Consider the following 9,369-nt stretch of genomic DNA (forward strand, 5'->3'; position numbering starts at 1 on the left):
TACACTTGAGGATCTTCAATTGTAGACAGCTCGGGTTCGGGTTCGTGTTCAGATTTGGGTTCGGTTCAGGTTCGGGTTTGAGTTCGGATATGTGTTCAGGTTTAGGTTCTCGTTTGGGTTCGGGTCCGGGTTCATTTAAATCATTTGGTGGTGGATTCATAGATAATAACTAAAAACAAACAAAAAAATTAGTACTTAAATATGATTATATACAAACATAAAACATCTAAAAACAAACGTAATAAATCTAAAAACAAGTTTTTAAGACAAACCATATCAACTAAACCACCTGGCAATGGTTCATTACTTTCCATATACCGATAAGAATGTGGTTTTCCTCAAATTAAAATAACAAAGAAATTTTACAATATTAACAAAATCAACCTAAATTAACAAAAAATAAAAGAGTGAACCAGTTGAGGTCGACTACTTGTGGACGATAAACTGAAGTAATTTTGTTGTCGACAATGTGTATATGTGGCTATGCACGATTCGAGCCCATTCCCATGCCACTATTTGACATGCCCATTGTTCTGTTTACAAAATAAAATGTATTGTAATATTTAAATAAAAATAAATAAAAATATACTAAAATATATTGTTATATTTAAATAAAAGTAGACCTTTATTGCACATGTCGGCCATTGAACTAGTGTATGAAGAAGATGTTTAACCAATTCAACTTCATTAAGGTATGCACATGAAAGTCCCCGTATATTTTGATGATCTCATTGTAACATCCTGAAATAGCAAGAGTTGTGTGGAAGAGCTAAAAGTGTAATTTAGGAAAGAGTGACTCGTCGAGTCCATGGATGGACTCGGCGAGTAGATTCGCGACTTGGTCGCGTGTTAAATAGCCGACTCGGCGAGTCATTGAGATGGACTCGGCGAGTAGGCGCTGAGTGGAGAAAACCCTAATTCTCGGGGTTGAGTCCTATATAAAGAGCATTATATTTCCTCCCTAGCCTCTTTATCACCCCTTTGAGTCCCTAAAACCCTAAAATCGTGGAGAAGCACCATTGTTGAGTGGATTGGAGCTTGGAGAAGTAATTGTTGGAGAAAGTTTGGAAGTTTGAAGGTGTGGAGCAAGGGGTTTTGCTTGGATTCGAGTTTCCTTGCAGATTAGGGCATTCTTTGAAGGTAAAATCTCGTTCTTGAGCTGCTATTGTCTTGTCTCTTCATTTTGGGGTTTGGGGGGAAACTTATCTTGGGTTATTTTGGAGTCTAAAGGTTGGATATGAGGTTGCTACCTCAGATCTGGAGTGGAGGAGGGTTAGAATGCAGGAAAGTCCCTGTGTTGAGTGTTGGATGAAGCTATCTTGTCCCAAACCTTAGCCCTAATGTGCAAAATGCATAGATCTCTTTGGATTCACGTAAAGATTGCCACTTTACGTGATGGATGAGTTGTAGGAGGCTAGATCTATGTTTTGGATCAATTGCATGGTCTGGAACGCTTTTGTTTGGATTCAGACCGGTAGTACTCGGCGAGTCACATGGGTGGACTCGACGAGTTGCTTGAAGACGAGCTAAGACTCGACGAGTTGGAAGAACAACTCGGCGAGTTGGATGAAGATGGTCTGGAACTCGACGAGTTGGATGAATAACTCGGCGAGTAGGTTGAAGATAGCCTTAGACTCGGCGAGTCTGTTCTTGGACTCGGCGAGTCTTGTCGAAGAGTCCCAATATTTTCTGGTTGAGTCGAAGAATCGGCGAGTCATGGGATGACTCGGTGAGTTATGTGCGAATGGACTTAGAGTTGTTGGACTCGGCGAGTCTCGGGGTGACTCGGCGAGTTAGGTCGCGGATTGAGTGAAGTTTTGAGTTGGGAGCTCGGCGAGTCATAGGGTTGACTCGGTGAGTAGAGTTAGTCAGGGGTTGACTTTGACCCAGTCTTTGACCAAGGGTTGACCAGTGGTTTCCAGGGGTATTTTGGTAATTTTTGGTTATGGTTTTGAGTTTAGTGCATTGGTGGTTGTCTAGTGGTGGAGATCGTATTAGGGATCGGAGCAGTTCGGGTTATCTGTTCAGTCAGCAGTTTCAAGGTGAGTTATCCTCACTATATCTATAGGGTTTAAGGCACCAAGGCCGACCCTTTTATCGGATGGAAATCCGGGTAATTGTCTGTTGTATGATATTGCGGGATGTGGGCCGGAAGGCATTACATGTTGCGGGCCGGAAGGCAATGCGATGTGGACCGGAAGGTCATGGCCTGGAAAGGCATATGTGCATAATTATTATGTTGGCTGAGTCGTAGGATGATGTTATGCTAGTGATCGGCTAGACTGGTATCTTGGTTAGGGTAATGATATGTTATGTGATCTGTTGGTCGATTTGCTAACTGTGAACTGCTATATGATTACATGTTATGTGTATGGTCGTCTGGTCTGGAGTGTAATCCGGTATGCACGGTTGTTCTATGTTCTGTCATGATATATATATATATATATATATATATATATATATATATATATATATATATATATATGCTTTTACGTTGCGGGCCGGAAGGTGATATGTTATGGGCCGGAAGGCAATGTGTTATGGGCCGGAAGGCATTACGTAATGGGCCGGAAGGCGATATGTTTGGACCGGAAGGTTGTGGCCTGGAAGGGGCGTATATGTGGTTGGTATTTTAGGGGTATCTCACTAAGCTTTCGGGCTTACAGTTGTGGTTTTATGTTTTCAGGTTCTCAGGAGTCTGTGGCAAGGCAAAGGCGTGATCGTACCATTCCTCGCGTTGGTGTTTTATGAAATGGACCTGGGAAATACTCCGTTAAATAATGTATTGAAAACCTTTTTGTAACAATGTTATTAAAATGGGTTGTTTTTGAAAAGTTTTAATTGTTTCGAAATTTTGGTCATTACAAGTTGGTATCAGAGCCTTGGTTTGAGTGAATTGGAGGAACACTTGTGTGACTCCAGTCTCAAATCGAGGAAGGTTTTAAAAGAGAAATTAAAATGGTTTGAAAATTTAGTAAAAGGAGGATGCGAAGGTACGATCAGCCGGAGCCAGTAAGTAACCCCAAATTACCATTCATGACATTGTTTTATCGAGCTTTGATAGAACAGCATACTAGAGTTAGGCTAGGGATCTTCAGGAATTCGTGTTAATGTTGCCTGATTGTGATGCCTATAGCCTAGGGTTCCTTATGGGAAATTCTCAGTGTTCCCCTAGTGGTGAGGGTTGAGCGTTGTTATGCATGTTTCTCTAGGGTGTTGTGGTAGTACTTCATACAAATATGGGTAGGTGTGGAAGGTAGTATGGGCCCGTACTACTGAAAGCACAGGACCATTACGCGTATCAGGGAAACCATGACCTCTAGGGTTGGGTTGAGAGTCGATTCCCGGAATAGTGGGAAGAGTCTGAGGTTTTCTAATATATTTTCAGTATTGAGATTTCGAGCCATGCTGGAAGCGGATTCGGGTTAGGATCGGGTGCAGGAGGAGGAGTTGTGGACGGGTCAGTACCGCCCGAGATTATTGGTCAGATGAGCTCGTGCGAGTTGGATGCGAGGATCCGCGAGATCCTGCATGATGAGGTTGCTGCATTGTTCCGGGCTGAGTTGCCAGAGTTGTTTGGGTCGATCAAGACCGCCATGGTTGAGTATTTTGATGAGCGCTATGCGGCTCTCGCGGAGACGTCTGCCGCGGCGGCTACAGTGGCTGTAGCAGCAGTAGGGGAGGAGCTGATAGGGATTCTCAGTATCAGGACTTCGATTATACAGAGCCTCCCACTTTCGATGGAGTTCAGAACCCGATTGTTGCTATGAGATGGTTATCGAACATGGAGGGGTGTTTATGTTGGATAAGGTGTCTAAGTCCATAACTATTTCTGGTATGTACTTGACCCGACCCGGCATGATCCATTTGGGTTGCATGGCACCATGCAATTGGATAGACTAAATGAGAGAAATAACACTTGGAGATTATTAATATATTATAAGTTCTAATATATTAATAATATTATTTGATTAGTTTGATCAAGAATTAATTTAGAATTAATTATGTGATCAAAAGATAACTAATTAAATATATGGGTTGATTATGTAAATCATCCATATCTTGTATAGTGGGCTAAGAGGCTCCATGGATTATCAAGTTGGGTTCCACCCATAGGATGCTCCATGGGAGTTACAAACCCATGGGTCATGGAAATGAAGAGTCATGACACATTAGGGTTTAACCCTAGATGTGTCAACACTATATAAGTAACATGTTCTCCACCTAAAATCGGCTACACTAAGAAACAAGAGGGCTTGGCCGATTTTTGAGAAGTGTGTGTTCTCTCATAAGTTCTTCCAAGAGCATTTGGTGTTGTGTGAAGCATTTGAGGCATCACACTTGGGGTGCTAGGCTCACAAGGTTTCAAGGAACACAAACAACAACAAGGTAAGTTATTCTATCTATACTTTAAGTTAAAATTGTTCCCCATGTATGCTAGATAGGAATATAACCTTGGAATTCAACTTTGCATGATAATTAGACAAACATAGATCCAAGGTTATTAGGGTTGCATGTACACTTAGGAAGTGTTAGAATGCTCAAAACCCATCAGTGGTATCAGAGCCTAGGCTTGTTTGCTCTTATTTGTGCTTAAAAGTTGAAAAAAAAATCGGAAATCTTGTTGTCTGCGAATGGACTCGTCGAGTCTATAGGGGGGACTCGTCGAGTTCATGAGTATCTTCAACCAACTCGGCGAGTAAATTCATGCACTCGGCGAGTAGGATCGACTGATTGCAGAATTTCGATTTTAGTTGCTGGAAATGGACTAGAAACATTACCCTAAACTGTTTTGGTACTTGAAACCTTGTTTTGATGGTGTAATGTTCTTTCTAATTCATTCACAACAACTAGTTATCAAAATTACAAAGTTTTAAATATAATTTTTGATTGTGTTCATATTCATGTTCTTGTTCTTATGATGTTTTAGATGATCATAGGAATTATTTGTAACCTATGTGGTAGATTAATTCTTGATCATAATGTGTTTTAATGGAGTCCATAACTTGTCCTCAAGTTATGGAAAACCAAGAGTCACACTTGAATTAAAACCATTAAAACAAACACAAGAGTTAGAAAAATGAAGAGTCTTCATTTTATTACTCTATTAAACTCATAAGTTACAAGAAATGAAAAGTTTTGAAAGTTACAAAACTTGCCCTCAAGTTTTGGAACAAGAAAAGTTAAGTTAAAACTTTAAGTTCCAACCCCGAGAATTTTAAAAGTTAAAATCCAACCCTTATACTTATATTATGATGATTTAATAATTATATATATATGTATAAGAATAAAGTCGTCTTACCGCTAGTACGCCTCATTCACAAAGCCGATCTATAAGGTGGGTATAAGGTTGTTGCCTATAAAATGGTGACTTAATGGGTGTCTACTCTCACCCACCGCTTGCTTGACTGGTGGAGGGTCGTTAGCCGAACGGGTAAGACAAGGACTTATACACTCTCATTCAAAGTATGATGAATATTATAAAGTAACTAAATGTTTTATTAAATTCCCAATCTTAGTTACTTTAGGAAAATGTGAATAAGGTGCTAATCCATGAAATTACACTTTACACTTTGTCTAAGTCGTTGGTGGAGCGTGTGTGGTTAACCGGCACACTAACTTGGACTTAACAAGGTAGGTAAAGGGTGACTTAAGGTTTATTATAGTATCGGTGGAGCGTGTGTGGTTTACCGGCACATCGATTGAGTGATAAACTTTAAGGGTACCAAGTGATTTGCATGGTTACTTCACACCTCGTTTTGTGATCCTCGGTATCCCAGTCACAAAACTTGGAGGGCACTCTCGAGATTGAAACATGCCTTTGAAAAGTTCATTGAATCTCAAAGAATCTAGGAATTTCTAAAAACCAATAAAACCTAATATCTAATATTTCGGTTTTCATGGTGGAAATTGGTGAATCGTCATTCACCTACCTTTCAAATATGGTATAGCTTAGATTACGGCATACCTCTTCTAAGTTATATTATATTGTGATTGGATCCTAGCCTTAATATTACATTTGGGTGTTTTATTAAGGACTCTCTTAAATCTATACTAAACTTGTTCTCCTCTTTCAGATGTCTTCAAATAGTGCTTCTGGCTTAAATCCTAATGGCTCCTTTACTCTTATGAGTTTGTGTGGGAAAGTCACCTTTGATGGATCCAACTTCAATGAATGGATCAGAAACATCAGGATGATTACCCGCTACGAGGACAAAGAATATGTCCTTGACAAGGAGCTTAAGGAGATTGATGAGACCACTGCAACTCCTCAGGAGATCGCTGACTTTCAGGCACATGAAAGGGATGCTACGAAAGTAGCATGCATCATGATGGCCACAATGACAGCAGAACTCCAAAATTCCTATGAGGATTTCTACCATTATGAAATGCACCAATATTTGATGGAAAGATACCATCAAAGTGCACGACAAGAGAGGTACGAAATCATCTGCTCCATGATAACAACCATGATGAAGGACGGGGATTCCGTCACGAGCCACATGCAGAAAATGCAAAGGTATGTGGATCGATTGCTGAAACTTAATGTGAACCTCCCTGGGGAGCTTGCAATAGATATCATTTTGCACTCCTTACCATCGTGCTATGATCAATTCCGCATGACATATCACATGAACAAGGAAGAGGTCACCCTCAGCAAACTTCAGGGACTTCTCAAGACCGCAGAAACAGGTCTTAAGGGGAAGTCGGTTGCTATCACTCCTACTCCAGACTCAACTCCGGTCTTGGGAATCGGGCAAAGTCGAGGGAGGAAGAGAAAGAGATCTTCGAAGGGTACCAAGGCTCGGACCCTTGATGGCTCTTCTTCAAGTGGAACCAAGAAAGGTTTCATTACTCCTTCTTCTGACCCAAAAGAGGCTGAATGCTTCTATTGCCATGAAAAAGCTCATTGGAAGCGAAACTGCCCAAAGTACCAGCATGATGTGAAGGATGGGAAAGTCAAACCCAACCATGCAGGTATTTACACTATCATTTCTAATAACTCACCCCATTCGAAATCTTGGGTCCTTGATACCGGTTGTGGTATTCATATTTGTTGTGACTTGCAGGGACTAAGAAGAAGTGAGAATGTGGAGCAAGGAAGAATAAACTTAATCATGGGGAATAGGAAAGTTACACTTGTCACCAAGATTGGAGTTTATACTTTATCGCTAAGTAGTGGGTTAAATTTAGATTTGAATAAATGTTGTTATTCGCCAGAAATGGCAAGAAATATTATTTCCTTTCATGCTTTGTACAAACAAGGGTTTACCTTTTCGTTTGATAATGAAGTTGGTTCGATTAATGCTTTCTTTCATAATGTTCTTTATTTTAAAGCATTACCTTGTGATGGTGTGTATGAAGCTGTATCTGTTGTAGATAACTTAGGAAATAATGTTTTGTGTATTGATTCTACTAATAATAATAACTTGGATAAAGCATCATTATGGCATTGTCGTCTTGGACATATAAGCAAGAAACGCATAGGCCAACTCCAAAAGGATGGAGTCTTGGAGTCGTTTGACCTAAAGTCAAATGATAGTTGCGAATCATGCTTACTTGGAAAAATGACAAAGTCACCCTTCATAGGCTCGTGTGAAAGGGGTGAAGGTTTGTTGGACCTTATACACACAGATGTGTGTGGGCCATTCAAACATGCCACAAGGGATGCTAATCGTTATTATTTGACTTTTACTGATGATTACAGTAGATATGGATATGTCTACTTAATCAAGCATAAGTCAGAGACTTTCGAGAAGTTTAAGGAATTTAAACAGGAAGTCGAGAATCAATTGGTCAGGAACATTAAGATGCTTCGATCCGATCGGGGTGGTGAGTATCTTAGTTCAGAGTTCCTCGATTATCTAAGGGAATGTGGGATTGTCTCACAATTGACACCTCCCAGGACACCGCAGTTGAATGGTGTGGCTGAGAGGCGTAATCAAACCTTGTTGGACATGGTTCGTTCCATGATGAGTCGAGCTTCGCTACCAATCTCATTCTGGGGGTATGCCTTAGAAACTGCCGCCCATATCCTTAATCTAGTCCCTACAAAGAAAGTTGCCAAAACTCCTCACGAGATGTGGACTGGTAAAGTACCTCAACTAGACCACATCAAGATTTGGGGTTGCGAGGCTTTCGTGAGATGCGAGACTCATGATAAGCTCGAACCCCGAAGCGAGAGGTGTATTTTCATCGGCTACCCACAGCAATCCTTTGGTTACCTCTTCTACAGACCTAGTGACAATGTGGTTTTTGTAGCAAGAAGAGGAGTCTTTCGAGAAAGAGAGTTTATAAGCCAAGGAGACAGTGGGAGGCAAATTGATCTTGAAGAAATTCAAGAGTCAAGTGGTGAAGGAACTTCAAACTCTAGCCCTCAACTTGAGGAGGAAACTCCTGTTGAGCCAATTGACGAATCTGTACCTCTGAGGCGTTCCACGAGAGTTAGGAGTGCACCTGATCATTACTATGGATTCCATATTACTGCAGAAGGTGAGACACTTATTAGTGATGGGACACTAGTAAGTCAAGATGACCCTAACAGCTACGAGGAAGCTATGGCAGGCCCCGGGTCTGCTAAATGGAAAGAGGCTATGGATAGCGAGATACAATCCATGTATGACAATCAAGTTTGGAACTTGGTTGAGAATGTACCAGGTCGAAAGACTGTAGGGTGCAAATGGGTCTTCAAGAAGAAGACCGACATGGATGGTAAAGTACACACTTATAAGGCTAGACTGGTTGCAAAGGGCTTCTCTCAAATTCCTGGAGTGGATTATGATGAGACCTTTTCTCCGGTAGCCAAGATTAAGTCTATTCGGGTTCTGTTAGCGATAGCCGCATTTCATGACTATGAAATTTGGCAAATGGATGTCAAAACCGCTTTCCTTAATGGAAAGTTGGCTGAAGATGTTTACATGAGTCAGCCAGAGGGTTTTGTCAGCAACGAGTACCCTAATAGAGTGTGTAAGCTTGAGAAATCCATTTATGGATTAAAGCAAGCACCTCGCAGATGGAATCTTTGCTTTGATGAAAAGGTCAAGGAATTTGGCTTTTCTAGGAGTGAAGATGAATCCTGTGTATATGTCAAGGCTAGTGGGAGTATAGTTAGCTTTTTGGTATTGTATGTGGATGACATACTACTCATAGGAAACGACATTCCAACCCTGCAGGAAGTAAAGTCCTGGCTTGGAAAGTGTTTCGCTATGAAGGACCTTGGTGAAGCTGCTTATATTTTAGGGATAAGGATCTTGAGAGATCGGAGTAAAAGACTAATTGGACTTAGTCAAAGTACCTACTTGGATAAGGTGCTGAAGAGATTCAGAATGCAAGACTCCAAGAAAGGAGAATTGCCCATCCAGAGTAACG

This window comes from Lactuca saligna, chromosome 8, assembly GCF_052625555.1.
Source record: "Lactuca saligna cultivar CGN05327 chromosome 8, ASM5262555v1, whole genome shotgun sequence".
NCBI lineage: Eukaryota > Viridiplantae > Streptophyta > Magnoliopsida > Asterales > Asteraceae > Lactuca > Lactuca saligna.